The sequence below is a fragment of the Musa acuminata genome, unplaced genomic scaffold, assembly GCF_036884655.1.
Source record: "Musa acuminata AAA Group cultivar baxijiao unplaced genomic scaffold, Cavendish_Baxijiao_AAA HiC_scaffold_1146, whole genome shotgun sequence".
Lineage (NCBI taxonomy): Eukaryota > Viridiplantae > Streptophyta > Magnoliopsida > Zingiberales > Musaceae > Musa > Musa acuminata.
The window spans coordinates 335,857-359,188 of NW_027021358.1; the positions used below are offsets into that span (position 1 = coordinate 335,857).

Sequence of the window (23,332 nt, forward strand, 5' to 3'; positions counted from 1 at the left end):
TTAGCCATGAACAAAGCACTTGTGGATACTTTACTTATATAGAAGACTTGTGGATACTTTACTTATATAGAAGTCACGCCGCACCCACTAGACAAGCTGACAAACAGTGTTAAAGTAGGAAAACAGTAATGGAATATCTCTAAACAAATACTTATTGAAACAAGCCCTGCTGCAGGCTACTTATTATATTACTAATATACAATACCGGAGTCGAAGATAAAGCATCGAGAAGAGAAACGAAAACAGACAGGACTTGCTACTATTGCTTGCTGCCGCCGGTGACGAAGAAAGGACACTGTTATGACCTACAATCCACTATTATGTAGAGTAAGGAACCCTTCTTTCATAGCCCTTAACTACAAGCTCTAAACCCTTCTTTTGAGTACAAGGCGAGGCGGGCAACCCTGATTGCTTTCTCGCTTCCACTCCTTAAAACAGTCTTGTCTTAGAAGCAAGCATTGGGCGGTCGTCAATTCAATAGTTTCAAGCTTAATAGTAAGGCTCGGAGTCGAGAGTAAGAAATCCGAATTAGTTGACTGACTTGGCGGTCAAAGGCTTGCTTGCAGTGGTATCAGGCTGAGTAGCCCCAGATCTATTCTTTAACTACCTTGTCTCAGGCACCAAGGCACTACTAATGTGACGCGGTAGCGAGTTAAGGACTCCCTTGTTCTATTCTTTGACTCCCTCGCTCTATTCTCAGTGGCATTGGTACTAGACCTTAGCTGCCTCGGTTAAGCCTTGGAAGCACGGGTTGAAGCCTGAGTGACACTAGCTGGAGTCCCATACATACTAGTTCCATTCTGCTCGGTGTTGGTTTGAGTCTGATTGGAGTGAGTTGAAGGCTTGGTAGCAGTGGTCTTAGTCCTGTAGTTGCTAGTAGCTAGTTTGAGTCTATCACTCCCTTGGTTAAGGCTTGCTGACAGCAGTTATAGCCTGGTGGGTCACCCCGGCGTCTTGTTCTTGTGGGTAGTGCTCTCAGTCTTGCTGTTAGGTGTCTGAGTTTAGTTGTTAGTGCACTGGTTCTGGTTGGTGGTTGGTAGTTAGTAGTCTTGTTCTGAAGCTACATACCCAGCAGCACTGCTTTAAGGCTTGGAGTTAGTGCTTTCAGGCTGAGTGGTACCAATATCAGGCTTGGACCCCTCGGTTTGGTTCACCAAGGAACTACTAATGACCGCCAAGACACGGGCCAAGCTACAACTACTGGACTGGAACCCGATACTACACACATAGGTGATACTACTTCACTCTACTACTAATGGGAATTAGGATTGAGCTCCCCTTTCTTAGTAGCAGCAATAGTACCAAGTCCTGTCTTTGGGAGCTCTCTGGTTGCTATGTTTTTTCACGGGGTTGACATGGAATAAGTAATAATGAAGTAACCAATAAAGAGTGGGGCTTGCTCCCTTATACGAGCAGAGCTGTAAGGCTTGGAAGCTATAAAGTAGGGCTTGGACTTGGACTACCTACTACTGATACTGAGTTCAATGCCAGTTTGTGAGTGAAAAGGTACGAGTGCTCTTAGCACCTTGTTTCGATTTCTCGTATTAATGTTCGATTACTGGGTTTGAGTATTGAGTATAACGATTAGAAGCACCAGGAGCATTCTGTGTTTCCAGTTAAAGCCTTATTATCTGTAGTGATCATTCCCATAGTAGGTTGTCAGTAAGTGGATTCCCATTAGCAGTAGGTGGATTCCCGGTTGCTTGTTTCATCATTCGAAGAAGTAGTTACAGTCGCTAAGGGCACTGCAGCATTCTCATCAGTAGCAGTTCTATTCCCGGTCTCTGTTTTCATTAGAATAAGTCATAATAGCTCAGGTCTCGCCAGTTGCGATTTCATTCTCGTCCCTATACCTATAGTAGTGATAGTAGGGTGATCCCAAGAGAGATAAAGAATCATATCAAAAGTACAGTAAGACCAAAGCCCAGAGGATAGAAGCTAAGATACATTAAAGCAAGGTTCTACCAGAAAAGTGACTACTATTGTTATGCGGCAGTAAATGCAGCTACAGAGCTAGAAACAAGGTATTGATAAAGAGGGCGGACTCGTAGGTGAACTACCGACTTAAGGGGAGTAAAGCAAGGCTCTAGATCAGTAACTACAGAATGGAAATAGGGTAATGCCAGTTTGGAAGCAAGCATAGAGGGGCAGGCTAGGACTAAGTAATGAAAGACAGGAGTATAAGTTTTCAACAAAGAAGTAAGGATCGTAGAAAGTCAAGCAAGGTTTCGTTTCGGACAAGTAGAGAAAGCTTTGAAGTCGCCAAGCAACTAGACAAGTAATGACTATAAACAAGAATTGCACTAATGGGAACCATACTTTCACACTGGCGTTTCTCATCCGTCAACTACCCTATCTATGAGACGACATCCGCTTCTCTATCTCTAAAAACAACATCATGTTTTGAGCTTGCCTTTACTTACTTGGAGTCTCCTTCTGCTGGGCGCTTTTTTAGCTTCCCTTACCCAGTTTTGATTCTGTAGTGACCCACCTCAAAGCTTACTCGCCCGTTTACCGCTCTTACTACCTTCCTAGATCAGTCTATCTCCCCTATCTATCTTTACTTGCAAACTGACACCCCTTGATCTTATTCTGAAACTCACCCCCTTCCTTAAAGTATCTATTTCCACTAGCATTCTTTTCACTATCAGAATCACCCACTACCCCGAAAGCCCATTCGAATTCCAACTGCCATTCCTGTCTTTTAGCCTACTTACTGCTTATACCTTGGAGTCTTTGGCTACCCTCTCTAGTTCTGTATCCACTGATTTGGATTCCTTTAAATAGTGATCGGACCCCCTACGGAACTAGTCTGCTCTTCCTGACTTTTCTTCTTAAAGCTAGCCTCCCGAACTGATACTTCTAATTCCGATTTCTAATTGTCATTGAAAACCTCTGCCATGCGCTAGAGCATCAACCTAACATTCATATTCATTATTCTTATTCATTACTCCCTAGGACTAGACTCTATACTTTACTTTATAACTTATACTCCTTTGCTTTAATGCTGTATTGATAGTGCTTTCGTTCTGTATTTATAGTGTTATTATTTTATATCACTTATACGACTTACTATCATGTCGATCAGCCTTACCTAGATGAATTACTTAGGGAACCCAACTCAAAAGAGGGAACCAACCTCGTAACAGGGAATTACACCGCTACCAATCTGACTTGAACCGATCTGATACCACCTAGAATAGCTCCCACCGGTGGGGAATTGAGCCGGACAAAGACCAATACGACTACTAAAAACACTTCAAGCAGTACCGTGTTGCTGCGGTGGGTTATTAACTAATTCCCTGCAATCAAGGTGGTTTACTCATTCTTTCAGTATAACAATAAATTCTTCAAGTGCTGGGTCTCATCGCATTCTTCTTTAGTTATACGTTAACTAAGCCTTCCAGTAACATAACCTATTCTTTGAGCAGTAATTAACTCGGTCTTTAGGTCATGCACAAGGAGCTATCAAGTACAAAAAACGAGAGCTGTTTTGAGACCAAGTTACTCTAAAAAACGACTTTCCAATATTGTATAAGATAACGTTTCACTACTCGCAAATATTGTATAAGATCATGTTTGAACAAGCCAATCCAGAAAAAAGAGAAGGTAGAGTTCGGTGCTCTAGCTCAAAGTCTTTAGAGGTCGGATAGCCCAGTAGAGAATGGACTGATGGATCTAATTGCCTTTCTGCTGGATCTGTATCAAAAGTATAACTGGATCATAAAAAGGAGAAAGATATGGATCAGGAGAAGAAACAACATAATCCGCAAATTGAAGTAAGTAAGTAGCCCTTGAACATGGGTATGGGTCAAAACAAGTTTCGTTTTCGTTGATAGGGAGTTCGATGAGGAATCATAAGAATCCAATTCCGGGTTGTTGTGAACATCTTTAAGCTCTGGGTCGGCTCGGGGCTGAATACAAGTAGATAACTTCTTATTCTTCCGCGCCCAGTAGAGAGAGCTATTCTGTTTTTCACTTAACCTTAGTTGGCGTATATAGAAGCAGTTGGAGTTTCGGAATGATTTGAATGCTGATTGTGTGATGAGTCTCTTTATGTGCAAGTGAAAAGTCCATGAGAATTCAGGGTTAAGAACGGACTTGTAGTTAAGGGCGCTTCATATGGAAGGGCGTTAAGGCATGGGGTCTAGTTTAGAGTTTACAAAGTTCATTCTGTGCGCTAACGGGTCAGTGAGTGAACCAGAATAGGGGAGGGGCCGTCAATGAACTATAACATCATCTATGGGTCCTTAATACAGTTCTGAGTAGAGGTCTGGAGACGAGAAAGAAGCCCAGCCCAATGAAAACTATACTAATAGAGAGCTCAATAAGCTAATAGGGAGCTCCGTAAGCGGCTTGTTTGTTCTCGCTAACCTGACTGCTTACTCCTAAAAAGAAAAGCTTCAATATGAACTCAAAACTCCCTATCGCCTGGTAGCTCGTAGCTCTTCTTGCTTGCCTTAACTCAACTCAACTGTCTCCGGGTTGACAACTATACTCTTATCTTTCTAAAGAAACAGTGTTTTTCAAGTAATGAAGCAAAAGAACAAGCAAGGTCAAATGCGGAAGAAGGAAAGTATACATCGACTCGAGAATAAGTCGAAGCTAGATCAGGATCTGAAGCAGCAATAAAAGGTGTTGACCAGAATAATGAATCTGGATAATGAATCTGGTGAGGGTGAAGTCTAATTACTGATTGGGGCAAAGCGCTAACGGATCAAGTTTTTATTGATGTTGACTGCAGGCTCTAATGTCGTCCAATTGAAGCAGTTCGTCTCGAAGCGAAGGTAGTGGACCAAGAATAGAAGACTCCATTCTTCTCTGTAAATCCATATCCACATTGGTGTCTGTTAAGGCAGTGTTCGAGCCTATAAAACCCAATGAATGCTGTTCTAGTGTTCAAATAACTAATATATTTCTTGTGGATCGAACTGGTGCTGACAATACTTATACCCTACACAAACTAATAAGGCTTTCACCGCTACTGGAAAGAATTACTAGCTATACGATTAGGCTGAAACAAAGAAACAGTACTTCTCATACTAAAGGGCCAACTACGAGAATTGAACCAATACCAGAAGGAATGCAAAAGGAAATTAGCGCTTCTCCTCCAGGGAACGAGGCTTGCTCTAGCGCCTATAAGTATGCCTCTACTTACTTTCTTTCTTGACCCTTGTGGGCTAACTCTTGCTTTCCTGCCTTTCGCTCCCGACTTGTGGTTGTTTTATCTAGAGTAGCGATAAGTCCTGTAAGGGAAGAAATGAACCAGGTAAAACCGATACCAGTAAGGATTGCACTATTGCTGATTAGGCTTTAGCTACTTAATATAGATTCTGACTTTGCTGCCTACGAGCAAAACTTGCCTCCAATCCCCTCGGAAGTCCATTAGAATAAGTATGCGCCGAGGCAATAAGAATAGAGTTGTTAGTATCCGAATGGAACTAGTGTTAGTGTGGGAAGCAACCTCATACTTGAACTATAGCTAATAAGAGACTTCACCTCATAACCCGAGCTTTCACTACTAACTCTCAGATCGAACACTGAATATAGGACTTTCCTTACTGACCTCACATCTGTACTAGTAGATTTTGTCCGCCCCGCCTTGATCCGAGCCTGACCTACTTTTATGAAAATCTTAGATCCCTTTCTTTTACTCCGAGAGTTGGTGATACATACGGACTTAAAAGCATTAGTTCGGTTCGTTAAAAGCATTAGTTCGATTCGTTAGTGCACTACTTTATTATAATACCTAATAGCCTTCTAATAGTAGGGGTAAGGTAGGCTTTTATGAGTAGTCCAAATCCTATTGTAGTAGCGGTATTCTAATGGTCATTGTTTTCAGCCTGGTTATCAGTAGCTCAGTTCCTTTTGTCAAAGATCTAGTATTACCTGCATGAGTTAAAGACTAAAAGCCAGGGTAGTAAGAGTGATAGCCAGTAGAACAAGGCGATAGCGTAAGTATTGTTAGCGGTGTTTTCATCCTTATTGGCTGTAGCCCAAGTCTTGGCAGCTGCGCTTTTAGGTTCAAGTCCCCTGGAATAACTGAATTAGATAAGGGAGGGGCTGCCTTGGAGTAAGTCAAGTAAGACTACGATCAGAAGAATTACAAGAACGAGTATAGTGCTTGTGTTAGGGATAGTCAGAATTCCAAGTATAGTGCTAAGGCCAGAAAAAGACCTAAGCGTGTGGACTCAACCATATAATAATGAAAGAGGGCGATTCAAAGGAAAGGATGGAAACAAGAAATGGTAGACTAATAGGTGCAATGCAGAACGATAGTAAGGGTATGATAGACAGGGCGTCGGTGCTATATTCTCAAGTTCGATTCTTCTAAAACTAAGGTTTCTTCCGCGAACTTGTATATAAGGCGAGTTGGATTCTAAAAAACACTAGTGTAAGTCCACCTCAGTGGCGAGATTCTTATCCCAATTAGGGAAATTCCTATTCACTACGAGGTTCAGTCTTTATAGGCGCGCACCCACAGTCCCAGTTTGGATTGTACTAATACGAGTGAAACTCTCCTCTCTTACTCCGTCAGTTCACTCTTATACTGGTTACTTGCATTCTTGCTTACCAACCAGACGAGTTAGCCTGTTCCTCTGCGCTTGAAAACGGATACTGTGCCTTAGTGCACCCTTTCCAACTACTTACTCTTAGTATGGATCTCCTCGCTTTGGGCCTCGTTATAGCTATGTCTCTCCTTACTCCTATTCTGTAGTTACTGACTTTGATTCTGACTTGGTTTGTAAACCTAAGTTGGACTATCGCTAGTAGGTGCGCTAGACCATACCCATGAGTTGAAGAATCCATACCATATAGGTTAGCTCTGCCACTACGACTGGCAATGCCGAAACAAGAGCACGGGCCTGATTTTGGTTACTCTCCGTATGAGCTACCCCTCGCTCTTTCTTCCACTCCGGTCCATCAAGCTGACTTTACTGTCTCTTAACCACAGGACAACAACTCAGTGACATCAACCTAAGAATGAGCTCAGTGGCATCAACCTAAGAAGAAAGGAAAGGCAGCCTTAAAGACGGGAGAGACATACTCAGAATTAGAAGCGAGAGAGCCAGCTATGAATCTCGTGCTTCTATGGAAAGTCAAGATATGAGATCAGGAGCTAGAGAGTGAAAAGCATGAGTAACTGTTCGAGTCTATAGGTGCAGTTTGATTACTTATTACTTATTTCCAGTATCATTCATAGACCGATAAGCCAACTACGATTTTATATAAAGTCAGAAAGGTAAGCCTGTTAGGCAGTAACTGAAGTCCTGACAGCAATAGCCATTAGTCTTAGAAGCTGTAGCGAGAGCCCTAGTTATTAGTTAAGGAATGGAATGAAAAGAAGTAGTAAAGACAGGTTATTAGGCATGAGTTAAAGAATGGAATGAAAAGAAGTAGTAAAGACAGGTTATTAGGCATGAGTTAAAGAGTTAAGGTGGGGAGAAATAGTTTCAAAGCAAGGGGAGCGAGCCTTAGATGAAGAAAGGGTAGGCTAAAGCCATAGTGAGTGGTAACAGCCTATCATCCGTAGTAGTAGACAGGAGCGGGGGTTTGTTTGCAAGTCAGAATGGCGATAATAAGTAAGAGAATTTCAGTATAGGGTGTTAGGCTAAGAGGCAAGAGTACCGATTTGATATAAGGGAGTGCTCGGCCGAGACAAGTCATAAGTATAGTACTTGCTTGGTGGCATTTAAGGGATAAGTCAAAGAGTAAGATAAAGGACAGTAGCGGTCAAGTCTCAAGTCTCTTCTATCAGAGATGAACTACAGCCAACTTTCCGTCTTCGTGCCGTGCACTCAATTAGTTAAGTAGTCGATGAAAAAACTTGTGCACTCAATTCAGTAAAGTAATTCGGGGTGCGGGGTGCTTATTCGTCAGGGGTGCCGATATCAATCAAATATTCTAGGGAAGAGTTCGCCCTTGTGTGCGCATAGGTTGGTGCTTATAGAAGTTGTAAGTGAGATTCCAGAGTTTAGGGTTACAAGCAAATCTACAAGTGATAGATAACCGGAAGCAGTTTCTGAAGAAGCAGACAGATATTAATCAGGAGAAGAATACAGATCACCATCAAGGGAACCAGCAATCGAAGCGCGGGATTTGGATCAAATTAAGCAGGATAAGAAGCCGTTAGAGCGGGGGAGCCATATAGGTTTTTTTTCCTTTATTTTCGTTTGAGTAAGCAGTGTTCGGTGTTGGGCAATAAACAAATCATTCTGAAACTCCAACTCCACTTTCGCACTCAACGAATGACTCCCTTCCACTTGCTACTGACTTTAGCCCGCGCATTCCAAAGAGGAGATGAGGCTTCTTTTCTTGATACGACAACTTCACTTTCAACTCAACCGAACTATACCTGTCCCGCTAAGTAATAGGGTTCAAGCTCTCTCGCAATGATGCGGGTGTCTGGAATAAGAAAGCAAGTAGCATTTCGGCCATACCTTTCTCTTTTGGATTGGAGTTTTCTTCAATACTTCAATCTTTCACAAGCAAGTGGGGTTTCTCAAGTCTTTTGTAGCCGAAGTGACAGCGGTAGAAATGACGATAACTTGGATGCACTGAGGAAAACCTATGCAGTAGTCGGGCTAAGCAAATCTCTTTATTCTGAGCAGTAGTAGGGAGAATCTCTAAGCAGTAGTAGGTATCATCCTATAAGCTGATCTTTATTCTGAGCAGTAGTAGGTATCATCCTATAAGCTAATCTTTCTCCTTATTTAGCCGACTATTGCTCTTTTCTTTCTGTTCCGCGAGTGCCATTACTTCTCCAGGCCCGAACCAAGACTAAAGACGCAGCTAAGAAGCGCATATCCGCCGACCTACCATCTCTTTCTCAACGAAATAGAAATGGATTCTCTAATTGGGTAGAATTTCATTATGCTTTTCTTTTCCAACAGTTCACACCAGCGGAAATGGAATATCGATAAGTAGTCTGGAATTATGCTTTTCTTTTCCAACAGTTCACACCAGCGGAAATAGAATCTCGAGAAGTATTCGAGCGTTAGCGACAGGACTCCTGCAGGGCCATGAAACCGAAAGAGAAGATAGAGATTTTGGAAACCGAAAGAGAAGCTTTTGATAACCAAGCAAGCAATCGCCTTTCCTCAATGCTGCAAGAGTGAGCCCTTCTTTTCTCATAGTCAACCTTTCTAACGTAGTCAATTGTGCCCAAGTGGGACTCCAATTCTATAAGTGGGGGGGAAATAAGAAAGAATAAGAAGATTGGATAGTTAGGACAGAGGGTTGGATGAAGGAAGCAGGGGGAGGCAAGGAAGTTGTAGACATTAAGAAGAGAATTGAGCGTTACCTAATATAGAATAGTGTAAACAACCAACCAACTCTTGTACTATAAGAAAAGCGCGTGCAGGATCTAGTCATCTTTGACCATTTTAGTGACAAAACTCAAAAGAAAGAAGAGAAAGAACTGGGACCTACATAACAGGTTGCTTGCTCACCAAGCCGTCCTGTCCTGGCAAACTCATATGGTTCTCTTATTCTTCTATTCTATTATTTACTTGACTTATTTATACTACAACTAGTCACTATCAAAATGAAAGACGATCTAGAATCTACCCAAGAAGATAGAGAGTCCCACATACGAGAAAAGGTCACAAATGGAGTTGAGCCAAGTAACATTGCAAAGGCATAATGATAGTAGGGTCGGGATATACCCGCCCTCCGAACCGGACGTGAGGGTCTCCCCTCATCCGGCTCTCTGCAGGGGAATCTATACTCACTGCTTCCCCTAATATCCTCCCTTTACCACATAATGGGGGTTTACAGGAAATCCCAGAGGCTCGCTCGGATGCTATACCTGACATTCGGACTCTTCTGTCACTAGACTCACTATAGTAGTCCGTCCGGCTGCTCTTGCTTAAATCATTACTCCTAATTCTCCCGTGCTCTAGCAATTGCGCTCCCTAGACCAACCACTAAACCATGTAGTTAGATAAGGACAATGAATCCATAGTTACGGGAATAACGGAATGAATAGGGATTCCATACTATCTATAGAATATCCAAATTAGGATGAAACTATAATCAATCCGAACTATCTCTTCTCTCTCTATAGATGTATCTGGTCAGAGATAGTACAGTACTTAAATCACTATAGTAATGAAATGGGATGGATGGTAGAGGGCTGCCTGCGCCCGATGAACTTGTCCCATTGTCTCTAGGGACCTCGTGGCATACAACCTAACGACTCCAGCGTTATAGTCGCCCCCATTCGTTCTCTGTTTTTTGACTGCCTCGTGGACGGACGAAAGAAGGGAAGTGACATAAGGAGGTATTGAAGGCTCGCGAAGTAGACAGCAAGCCCCCTAAGTCCTGTGTTGCCGCGCTCGCGGATTTGAAAGCTGGCAAGGGGATGGATGGGATTCATTCACTTGCATTCCTGCTAGCACTAGAAAAGCCTCCGGTCTTAACGCCCTTATGGAAGCTGTGCTGCCTTTCCTCGGGTTCGTAGAGTAGGGTTGACCGTTTACCCACAACGGAGGAGCCGCCCCCACCTCAGGGAAGCGGCCACGGTTCATAACGAACTCTTCGCACAACAAATCCACTTTGAAGTTGACTTATTCGCTCGGCCAATCCTCGGAATGTGTACGAGACACCATAAGGACCAAGTATCTCAATAGCACCCTTGTCTAAAGCTTCGAATGAGACTGAATATCCGAAACGAAGGAACGCTCTTAATAGAAAGTCATGAAAAACTTGATCGAAGAACCAGCGTTTATTGAAGAAGCAATAGAGTCGATTACTAAAAGTACTTGTTTGAAGTTGGAATTGATCCGCTACTGGATTGACATTATACGCTAGAGAAGCACCTGAAGTACTAAACATAATAGGTATGAGTTTTGTAATGGTTGGAACAGCAAACTCGGATTCGGCAAGAATCTCATTTTGTGGTAGTACGAAGGGGGAATTGGCCCAAAAATGGGATAGGGGTAAGCTGCCAGGTGTCTAGGCTTATGAAAATGCCCCCCGAACCGCGCGAAATGGTCGCCTATTACACGGCTCACTAAATCTGCCTTGCCTTGGGGTAGTGGGCTATTATTCGTCGGCGGCGCACGCAGGGCCTCGGTTTGCTACGTGGACTTCCTACAGAGTGCAATGGAACCCAGCTAAACTCCTAAGAGCCAAAAGGAAAGAAAAGAAAGAAGTCACTTTTACCGATTCATCCAGAAAGAAGGGTAAGACCTCTATCACTCATCAGTCGATTATGACATTAATTCCATTTGAGCTTTGGAGAGTTACTAGACTTAACATAGCGGGCGCACCTCTTCTCTAAACATCAATGGCTAAAGTTAGTGACTTTGGGCTGATAGAGACCCTCTATAAGGCAGAACCTTTTCCCCCGCGCCGAGCTTTGTTCTTGTCAGTGAGATTCGATGATCTGGCTTCTTTCTTCTCTGGAAAAGTCATATACTCTGGTTATTCTTTGGATTTCATAAGCTAACCTGGCTTCTTTCTTCTCTGGAAAAGTCATATACTCTGGTTATTCTTTGGATTTCATAAGCTAACAAGTATTCAATATTGTTGGCCATGGAATTTTGTCTAGCCCAACCCGACCTTTGGGATTCTGGAAGTGAATTTCTTGTTGTAGTTGCTACTATTTTCGCCAGGGACATCGAGTAATCACCTTATCTCTGCTGCTCGACTACTATGGCTTGTAGATTGATTGGCAGAACAGAAGAAGGAGTGCTTTCAGACTTGCGCACTACTAAAAGGTAGCTAACGACTTCGCCGTCTTTCGAGCCTATGTTGAGCTTCCTAATCTGGCGTAATAATTATATCGTTAAGACAAACGCCGCCCTTTCCTTTCTTGACGTTCCTTTCAGAGCTTCTAACGCTGCTGCTAAAAAGAAAACACTAGTGCTTGACTCGACCCCGCGCCCGTCCTATCCAATGAATAAGGGGCCTATCGATGACCGAGCCAGTCTTATATCCTTTATACTTACCTCACACAACAAGCGAGAAATGTTGATGAGAAAGGAAGGGACAAGTCTCAAGGCAAACTACAGAGTGATCTTTGAACGGTAATACATCCTGTAGAATACAAGAGTGGTTTATTTGGGTATAGCAGGACTTGAACCTGCGACCATTAGGTTAAAAGCCCAATGCTCTACCATCTGAGCTATACACCCATTTGAAAATCCGGGTTGATGCAGAAAAGAAAAGAGGGTGGCCAGGCTCCTTTTATTCTTATCATATCACAAAGGTGCGGCTCCGTATGAGGCTCCTACTGCTGAGCAAGCATCAAAACGTAAAGAGAAAGGGTTTCAAAAAGAGAAAGATGCTGCCCTTAAGTAATTGGGGTAGTTTGCTCCTTTCGCAAACCTGTATTTAGAAGATGCTGTTGTTTGCTCCTTTCCCACTCATTGAAGATTCTATCTACAAAATAAGGTAAACGGGGCTGGGGAGAAATGTCATAGAATGGTTGCTCTTACTTATACTATCTACAAATTCAAGTCAACTGGGGAGAAATGTCATAGAATGGTTGCTCTTACTTATACTATATACTAAAAGGAGTAAGGTCTACTGTCTGTCTTTGAAGGTCGGTCGTGTTTATTTCTGTTAAGGTCGTGTTTCTTTCTGTTTTTCTGTCTTTCTTTCCTAGGCTAGGGTGAAAACTGGGTTCTATGGTTTTACGTTGTTCCGGTCGAGCACTCTCTTCTCTTTGTCCAATTCTGTATGCGAACGGTTGTGAGGCTGGACCTGGGTCTGGATTTGTTCATTAATCTATGCCCTCCCTATACTATATAGAAATCTAAGGCACGGAAGTTGCTGGCCAGCGCCCACTCCACTCTTCGAGAGCCGCGGACAAGAAAGGAGTTGTGATTGCTTCCGATTCGATAACGGGGAGAATGCCTGGTTTAAGGTTCCATACAGTAGGTAGCAGGCGTGTGAGTTTAGTCTTCCGAGCGAGAACGAGAAAGAGGCTTTCAGCACCTTGCTGCTATGTACGTTGACCTTTACGGATTCATCCAATCCAATTGAACCTACACTAAAAGGAGGACTACAAGTTCAGGGCCGTCAAAGAAGTCATCAGCATTATCAGATCTTTATTGGGGGTTAGCTGTGCCCTATAGAATGAATAAGGATAGTCCGGCATTCATTTCTGAATTCATAGCGGAGTATACCAAAGAGCCAGCCTCATCCTGGTGATTAGAAGACACCTCTGATCGTTCACCTCTAATGCCTTCCCTACTAGAGTCATATTCGAAACTGGTTCCTAAGGCTAGAGAGCTGGACTATTCATCTTCTGGTCCGGGAAAGTGTCCCCTATACTAATACTAACCGAACTCAAAGTTATACGGTCTTCGCGTAAACATGTGTAGATACTTATTTCTGTCTTAGGCAGGTTACCTTTACCTTTTGACTTAGAAGATGGATCAGATCTGGGCAAGGGAAAGCGCTGTGAGTGCGCCTAATGCGTCTATGCATTTTCCATTCTTTGTTATTAGATTCTAAGATTCATTCTTTTCCATTCTTTGTTATTAGATTATAAGATGAATTCTATAGAATGTGATTATAAGATGGATTCTATAGAATGTACAATATCTCTAGTGGTGGTGGCCGACGATGTATGTTGTCTGACCCGACCTCAGACTATTTATTGCCTACCTACCTACCTATTTGACTCTCTGGCCTTATTTAGGTAGCTTTGGAAGAGATGGAATTCCTCCCGGGAACACACGAAACTTGGATATTAACCAATAGTAATGGAAATGGCAATTCATCCAAATAATAATATCTATATCTATATGATCCAAACAAAGTAGATCGGACCATATAAATGAAAAAGCTATCTTGCTTGGTCTATGGAGTCCCAATAAAGTAGGAACTCTAACCTGTACGATGCTTCTTCGGGAAAATACTATATCAAAGTGGGACCGCTGTGCACCGCTTCTTTTTATGGTTCCGGAACTTGGTCGAAATGGGGTTCTACCGGGAATCTAGTTGGCCATTGGTTACTGATCGAGCCCTTTATATTTAATAAGCTGGAATAAGATAAGTGAAATAAGCTGGAATAAGATAATAATCTCTGGCCTCTCCACTTACTCGTAACTGGCTTTCCTTCCCTCTGTATAAGAAAGACGGATTATGGCTTTCCTTCCCTCTGTATAAGAAAGATTCTGAATGGCGTAATTGTCCTATTTCTCCTCCATCTAGAAATCCTATTTATCCTCCATCTATAAAGAAGCCTAAGCGGATTGATTCTCCTTTAAGATAGGATCGTTGTTGGTCCTTATTGGACTAAGAATCGTTTGATCTCACCATTTGCTATCTATAGTTGTTTGTTTGCTTGAATGCTAGAGGGACTATCCGATCGATTGCTTGCGCTTGCCACTCCCCTTTAAAAGAAATAAGCCCCCCAACGGTCTCTCTATTCTATAAAGCGAAGCAAAGCGCATGGCACTGAAGTGAATAAAGCTAGCTCAATAAAGACACACGAACACGATGCAGGGCATAGCAAGAATGGAAACCTATATAGAATATATAAAAACACATGATAGAGAGACCTTTATCGATGCTTTTGGGTAACTCGCTGTGATCGATGACTGAATGGTACACGCTAAAAGAATAGTCATTGGATTTTGTAGTTCTCCATTGACATTGACTTCTCTCTTGACCCCCCTCATAGGCCGACGCATATGTTCTTCATGGGACCTCCCACTCGATCAAAGGTCCGGGGCAGGAGCTGACCTCCTACTCTCTTATTATGCATTTATTAGCTTAGCGGGACAACTCTTTTTTCATAGTCAAGTGAGCTTTGGAGACCTTCTTCAATACAGTATAGCCTTAGCTTTGGAGACCTTCTTCAATACAGTATAGCCTTTTCTTTGCCTTGTTCTCCGGGTCGGCTTTCACATCCTTCTCAACGATAGATTCTTTTTGGTCACTTTATTGCCCTCCCTATTTGTTATTGAGTTTGGTCACTTTATTGCCCTAATACCCCATTTCGGATTTCTTAGTTCATCTTCCCCTTAAGCTATCCGCAAGATGGTAGCCCGGTGTTTTTGATTCAATAGAGAGCTGGTCCTTCCATAATCCGGACAAACTAGCACCCAACATTGACGAAAGACCAAAGACGAAAGCAACATTGAGCTATCCCTACCGAAACACCCAACATTGAGCTATCCCTACCGAAAGAAAAGGAAAGGAACTGAATAGGTCTTGTTACCTACTGGAGGAACTTCCCTGAACTCTCCCAAGGGGAGAAGATTCTTAATAAATAATAATGCAATGGAACTCTGCCGATAAAGACCTGCGTTGCGTGCCCCGAGTTCGAGCTATTAGTAGTGCTAGTATCAGTGTAATCCGTAATAGCAGCGCCAGTCTAATGCCGAGGTCAGACCAAGGGAACTTCAGTAGGCTGACTTGGCACTTCCAGGTAACGAACGAGTCATAGTGCGCCAACATCTTTCAATCTACATCTATCGAATGGAGCTGCTAAAGACTCGGATAAGATAGTGCCTGAAAGAAAGGTTATCGTGAGCTCGAGCTGGAGCTGCTCTAGCTTTTCTCCTTAGTTTGAGTTGTTCCCTTGGCCCATTGGGAGGAGGGGTCGTTAGTTATCTCGGCATCGCGAAAAGCCCCAACAAGCCAAGCCATCTCGCGCGCTTCGGTCCGAATTAGTATTATTAAGGAAGCTCATCGTACCTGCGTATGGAGAAAGTCAACCTCACCTAATCTATTTGTCAGGACTCAAGTCGGTTCAGTATAGCTCTGTCCACCTGGACCTTCGACGTCAGCAAAGCCTAGCTCGAAGTTGAATCAGTTTGCTCTTTCTACAGCTCTGGAAGTTATAAGGAAGTTTCATTAGCTTTGGGTGTGGTTAAGTTCTGCTCTTCCTTATCTTAGGACGCTTCGAACTCTCAAGTTTAGGAAGAAAGCAGCCATTGCTCCCATTTAGCATTGAAACTAAACAAAAGAGTGAGTTAGATTCCGATTAAGCGAGGGAAGGAAGCCCGGGGTTGATCAAGCAGTAACTAGCTGATAGCAGCATCATTGGAATGAAATCAAAATGGAAACGCAGGCAACCGGGAGAATCGAAGTCACATTCTCATTCATTCTACTAAGGTCGTAAGTCATCGAGATCTTTATCCCGTTATAACCAGTCATACTAGGTGGGAAGGATAGGGACGTTTTATTGGCCCGGGGCCGGCTCCTCGAGCAGATACAATTCCAATTCCGAAGCTCATCTTCCCATTACCGGCGGAGAACTCAAGGGCTCCAAAGAAATCTCTCTCTTTAACTCCTTAGGTCTTGTTTTGTACTAAATGAGTTGGTACCGTTTTGGCTTGACCAACATCCAATCTGCCGAACCAGGTGTCTATATATACCTCCTCATCAAGATCCCAGGTGTCTATATATACCTCCTCATCAAGATCCCCGTGAAGAAATGCTCACATCTAACTGATATACTGCCCACCAGTGATAAGTAGCAAGGGCCGAACTGAGTCCCTTTGAGCATTAATGACTTGTTCAACCAATTACTCTACCCCGTTCATTAGGTAGGTGAAGTAGGAAGTGTCCCAGCCGTCGAAGTGAGTTGTTTCTCTTATAGTCGAAGTGAGTTGTTTCTCTTATAGTATAGAGGCTATCTCTTAGTTCCGTAAGGGCAACTCTAACACTGTAAACCGATGAGCCAAGCCCTTTAGTTTGCGATATAGTCTTATCTCTTAGCCTGGGAATACAGGAAGGGAGAATTTGGCTATGTACACTCTTATCCCCTTCTTCGGGAGAATTGTGCTATGTAGGGAGTGGAAGAGAAGCCGATAGCAAGTTAGCAGCGAGTTACCCCTGGAAAGAAGGATGCGCTAGTTGTCCGATCGAAGGGAGTAATTTGATTGGATCCAAGCGTGTTGTTAGCCCTTGTTGTTAGCCCTTGTTGTTAGCTCTTAGTAATACGAATGACTTTATGATGTAAGAAAAACAAACCCTAGTCTAGTATCTTTACCGCTCAGTGGGCTAGTTGTCTGATAGGAAAGGGTACTTCAATACAAATTCTAAGGCCGAGGATGTAACGTTTGTTCAGGACCACAGGACGGGCTAGGGTCCCAGTTATATTATATACCTTGATCTACTTATTATATTACCTTAAGGAGTTCGAAATAATACTCTCAAGTATGTTCATAATAAGGGTGCTCGGCTCGATGCTAACGGATCAAATCAAGTCTCAAGTCTCTCAACGACGAAAGGTGAGCTTACTGACTGAAGCGGGTTAGTTATAAGTTAGTGCGTGAGCTTTGGAGGATAAGATTGAAGTTTTGCCCCAACACATTCGAAATTGGTATAGTATATGAAATGATTAAGTACTAGTAGTAAAGTGACTCCATCATATCATATGCGGATCATGTGAAACAAGCTAGGGAACAAGCAACGGAACTAAGTGCGTAAGCGAGCGGAACACGAACAAGCAGCGCGCTAATGCTTAACTCTAACCTTAATTGTTTATAATGAGCAAGCCAACTTGAAACTGTATTTCCACTACAACACTCGAAGGAACTGAACTCCACTCGTATTCTACTCTACAACAGGGACACCCCGATCCTATAGTCGCCCTTTTTGAGAACTTGAACCTTTAACCTATCGCATTAGCCGATCAAACTTTCATGGAATTTCTCTCTTCTTATTTCTTCTATACGGTACGGGACTCTATTCCCTTATTCCAACCTCGACTTAAACATCATTTGAATCTATCGCAGAAGAAAAGATTGGAGGAGAAGATTGCACTTTCCCTGACGCGAGCTACTTTCCCGTTCCCGGGGTGGAAACCACTTGACTTTCTACAACACCCCCGCTTGATGGTTCCCTTGTGCTAACGAGAGTTCCTGTTTTCATCAGCTTACGGAGCTGCACCGGTAAGTATCTAATTATGTATAGAAGCGGGTGACTCTGCAAGTGTATAGTGTATTCGGGGTGAACTCAACTCTACCTCTGTGCTATATGAGTAGGTGTGTAGCTTTCCTCTGTGCTTTAGTGCAATGTATAGATGTAAGTTAACCTATAATGTAATAGAATGTATGTAAGTAATGTCATAGAATGGATGTAAGTAAACCTATAATGTAATAGAATGTATGTAAGTGAACCGTAAAAACGGTTCTATCCCGAAACAACGGATCGCAGATCCCATCCCAAACTCAAAAGGGACTCTGTCTACCGAACAAGGATCTTCCCATCCTTCCACCAAAGCCACAAAACCTCCTGTATCACCATCTACACCCAAAGAGGGATAAGCCTATTCTAAGGGAAGATAAAGCCCTACAGAAAAGAGATCTAAAGCACCCCAGAGAAATAGATCCCTACCTGGTAAAGATATACTCAATAGATGGACCACTCTTTGCGGGAAGAGAGAGGAAACATGGATAGACGACTCTTTCCGGGAAGAGAGAGGAAATGGAATAGCCATTGGATTCGATCCGATAGACCCTTCGTATGGATACTCCTATCAAGACGCACTTTTAGGCCATTTTCTTAGCGGAGGCAAACAAAGTCAAGTACTCAAGGGAGAAGCAAGCGAAATCAATTCCGTAATAACCTTAAGGGGCCAGCTAGCTATAAATCTCCTAAGAAAACCCATCCATAAAGAAAGGAAAGGCCAAGGCGGGTACATGGACTTACTAGAAATCTTACCCGAGGAACTGCAAGAGGCTCGCAAGCATTAGGATAAGAAAGGAGAACCAAGGCAAGCACATGGCCTGCAAGTTCGCTTGGAAGGATATTGTTCTCAGTGATAGCAAGAGCCCTTGAAGTCTTTGAGTCTTCTATTTATTAACTATTTACCTACTTCTATTATTATCTACAGGTATATTTACCTACTTCTATTATTATCTACAGGTAAAGGATAGATTGGGATTGGCTCTGGAGGGGAGGAATTAGCACTTATGACTGGAGGGGCTTCCCTATAACCCGACTCCGCCTGCTAGGCCTTAGTGCTTTAGACCATGAGGTATTGATACTACAAATATTCGTGCTCTTAACAAACGTTATTATCGGGATTGCAGGTATTTTGAAAACCCTTAGAGACAAGAAAGACCGACCCCATCCCCCCTAGGAACTATTGCGTATTCAACTATCTTAGGCCTTGATTCAGAAACTGCCTTAAAGAGAACAGCGGGGCTCGCTCAAAAGCGGAAAGATTGTCAGGGTTAAAGGAAAATAACTCCAACAGGTTGGCTTGAAGGAAAGCGAGCTGGCCTTTATTCTTCAATTGGATTAAGCGAACTACCAATGTCTGGAATCGATGCTTTCTTTGGAAGAGGGGAACTCTCAAGAGAAAGACAGACGGAAACAGTAAAGGCTTGCGCAATTGGAGGTGCAGACTTTAGCACTATTTCTCGCTCGAAGGATAACTCAAGGCTCAAAAGAAATACAGGCGCAGAAAGATTAGATGCCTTTAGGAATGCTACCTTTAAGACTCAAACTAGATCGAATGGAGAAGGGCTGGAGTGAAAGCGAAATCCAAGACATGACAGCGGAATAACAACTCTAAACAGTCGAAGTAAGTAGGTCAATGCCAATGATAAAGACGCCTAGAAAAGTCCTAAGGAAAGCAAATAACATAGAAAATCAGAGGTGTTGTAGCAGTTAAGTATCCAGGTGTTAACGACGAAACGGAATATGAATTAGAGTTGACCCTGGTTGTAGAGAATTGCCGGATAGTACCGCTCGCTATTCCCTGTCTACGAGTTCCATTTCTTGATCTTTGATGGTTCCGTTGCTTGTCGACTTGTTTAATTGAAAAAGTAGGAATGGAGTTTAAGACTGACTAACGCGAAAGGGCTCTGGTCTCTGGGAATGAGGGCGGTGCGAGTGAAGTTGTATCAATTGGGCGTTTGTAAGCTGCAATGATGGTTGTCTTTGAAATTCCTACCTGTAATGCTCTTAAGTCCCTAGGTGTTATATAACATCAGCGATGAAATCAATCTTTGACTGAAGACTCCACTGTTACTGTCTTTACTGCTAGGTACGGGAACTAGATGTGATTCCCTCTAAGTCAATCTGTTATTGGCACTTTATTGACCCTTATTGTCCACTAGGTCTGAAGCAGTATAAAGGTTCGGTGTTGGCGAAAGTAAGTAAGCAAGATCCGGCTTTGAGTCGAGGTGTGGTCCGGTAAAGTGGAGTTCCGTTATTGTTGTTAGTGTTGTTAGTGCTTATGCTTCATAGCAAGAAAGAGGAAATTCATTTGAAGCGTTAAGTATGGGCGTCCAGTTGAGTTCGCTCCTTGTGTAGGAGTTCCATTCCAGGTCGAGCAAGAAGAAGATAAGATAGTGGAATAGTATAAGAATAGTCTAATATATTTCTAGTAATATTATAGTATAAGAATAGTCTATATTTCTGGTAAGATGATTCAATTCCATTAGATTTGGTTGGTGTCTCAATCATTTGCATTTGATATTTGGGATAGTGCTGTATAGTAATGATAACACTGGCCCAGGCTTCTTTTTCATGGTTGCTCCAGCAGTCAAAAGTTCCAAGTCCATTAAATTAAGCTCACTCTTATAAAATAGAAAGTCAAGTAAGGTATCAAGTCAAGTTGGTTGAGTAGCCTGGTTTAGTAGCCCGTAAGGTGTATCTTTAAAGGGAGTTTAGTATGCTGAGGTGTTTCTACTATTCTTCTATATGAAGGTAGCATGAGGGGCCAAGACACTACTAGACAAGGAAGTCACAGAATGCAACTAAGAGGTGAGCTGGTAGGCGAGGTGCGCTAGTCGGGATAGAATAGAGCCAGGGTGAGCAAGGCTAAGCATCTAGGTCCATAACTCGGAATGCAACTAGGGAAGCACCAGAGTCAGAATGCCACTAAGGAGTCCAAGGCTATGGAGCTGGAATTAAACCGGGTAGTCCAAGGATGGAACTAAGTAGCAAGAGGAGAGGCAGTGATCAAGTCATCCCTAGTTTACAGAGCGAACACTAGCGGCAGGAGTTATTGGGCAACTGTAAGAATCAAAACCAACAACGAGTTTTGTGGTTGCTGCTGATGCGGCTATGCCCTGCTCCGCTTCTTAATAATCTGTCTGTCGTTCTCGCTGCCCTTACTGAAAATCTTGTATAATACCACAACACCTTCATTCTTATATTCACTCTTATAAATATCTAAGGGCCTTCCGGGCCTTCCCAGGCTTTCACTGCTATTGGAAAGAGTTGAACTAGTGCTTTACAGGCTCTCTAAACACCCCGGCTAACAGGGTTTTCACTCGAAAAGGGCTACTGATGGAATAAACCCCCACTTGTGAACTTCAAACTAATACTCCAGATCCGGAGCCTCACTTTTACCTCTGGTCTTCGATTCAGACTACCCTTGCTCCCAATCGAACACCCGGACTTATAGCTATGGTACCTAAAACTCCTATTATGACTAACCTGTCGATTGGCCTTACCTAGATGGAGCCCACTCCTCTGTGTTTTGATTCTAACTATCCTTGCTTTCGAGCCCACTAACAGGACGAGCTGCTGGGAAACAGGCTCTAACTATGGTATCCAAGGCTTAACTAACTACTGGAAAGAGTGAAAACGCAGCTAACAATACTTATGCCTTAACCAACCAACCCACTACTTACTATTGGAATTCAATTCAAAAGTCAGGATATGAGTAGCCTGTATAGGAGCAAACTCCGTATTAGACGAATGGAACTGCAAAGTCAGGTGCTGAAAGCCTTTCTATTTCCAGAATGGGTTCCAAGTCTCTTTCTTTTGGTGTAGTGTTCGAGCCTTGTTTGGCAGGTAGTTAGTCTGATTCTCTACTACTGAGGTCTCAATTCCTACCGGGATCTGGATCAGTGATACAAGAATAAAGATAGGTAGGACAGCGAACAAGGCTTACTACCTGGACTAGTTGATTTCCTACTTTCCAACTGAGTTCAATTCCAATACTAGGGTAGGTAGGCGAGAGGGAGAGAAACAACTAAACTATTGTTCACCCGAGAGTCAATAGTGAAGCCGAAGACGAATATAGCACTTGGCCCCTATTCTTATACAATACCGGAGTAGTGGGAAGTAAACTAGTGAAATTAGAAAACAGCTCCTCTGGTAACTATTAACTTCATTCTTATCCTCCGTTTTATACCTGTCAATCCTCTTCTGTAGTAAGTAAGGCAAGTTTTCGTTGTTTGGCTCACTAGCACATGAGGTGCGTGGGTCTAATCTACTAATCTCATATAATTAGAATATAATAGATATGGGATGGTGCCTATATAGAGCCTGTCCGAGGAAGAAGTTGGTCCATAGCAGTGCCTTTGTCTACGTTGCTTGGCGAGTGCAATCTATTGTTTCATCTATTAAGGAAGCTTTCATCTATTAAGGAAGCTGGGCGAGGAAAGCCTTGTTCAGATCTTAAAGGAAACAGTGCTGGGTTGATTGGCTACTAGTTTCATCCCGAGGCAGAGGCAGAGCGGATATTCAAGGGAAGTTTGGGCAAGTTCAATTTGTTGAGTGAGTTGGGGCAATAAGATCTTTGCTATCAAGTTTTGGTGAGTGAGAACTAATTAATAAGGGCAATTGTCTAGGAATTCCATAAGTGGGCGAGTGTTGGATGCGAGTGTTGTTGATAGGTTGGTGCGAAGTGTTGTTCATAAAGTGCTTTGCCCTTCATTAATGGGGAAAGCAGTGGCATACAATCAATCAGCTAGTGAGCTTCTCATCGGGATCTGTTGAGCCATCAGTCATAGGTGGAGCAGAGCCAGAGAATCAAGATGTTGACCCAACTAGTAGAAATGCCAATGCCCCAACAAGTAGTGGTGCCAGTGTTTAGGTCGGTCGGGTTGCTCTTTTCTCTGCTAATGGCAATTCCATAATGGATTATCGAGCACCTGTTATAGAATGAAGTCACCTTAGAGCCATAGGAGAGTGAAAAGTTCCAGATATACAATGAATATAGGAATAGGACTCCGGAATAAAGCTGATAGACTAAAAGATGTTACTGGTTTTGTACAGACTTGCTCATAACTCTAGAGCACCAGGAAATATAAGTGGAGGCCGAACTCAACTCTGAGAATGAAGTGGGCCCTACTACATAATTGCTAGCGCATTCCTATACTGACTATTAGATATGAGAAGGTATGATCTAGTGCATATGAGGAGAGGTGGGAATTCAATAAGTGGTCAAGTGCTTGTTTATATGGCTTCCTATGCATTCCTCTTATTTATAGCGTTCCGGGGTTGATGCAATCGGGTAACTATAGAAGAGGATTGAGCGAGGTATAATAGAAGCCGGTAACTACCCATGTGCGTGCCCTCTCTCTCAAGTAATAAATAAAGAATCTCAAATAAGGGTAAAATACATAATTCAACTATCAACTCTGAATTGCCCTGCCCCGTATCAATC

The 23,332-nt window shown here is 42.8% G+C and overlaps 1 long non-coding RNA gene and 1 other non-coding gene across 2 annotated transcripts; both read right to left on the bottom strand.

The window, feature by feature from the left end:
* Window positions 1–9,651: 9,651 nt before the first annotated feature.
* LOC135671648 (uncharacterized) lies at window positions 9,652–15,201 on the bottom strand. Its single transcript, XR_010512780.1, has 2 exons — window positions 11,457–15,201; window positions 9,652–11,392 (listed from the first exon to the last, which is right to left on the bottom strand). It is a non-coding gene; the product is annotated as an uncharacterized LOC135671648 (long non-coding RNA).
* TRNAK-UUU (transfer RNA lysine (anticodon UUU)) lies at window positions 12,071–12,143 on the bottom strand. Its single transcript has one exon. It is a non-coding gene; the product is annotated as a tRNA-Lys (tRNA).
* Window positions 15,202–23,332: the final 8,131 nt, after the last annotated feature.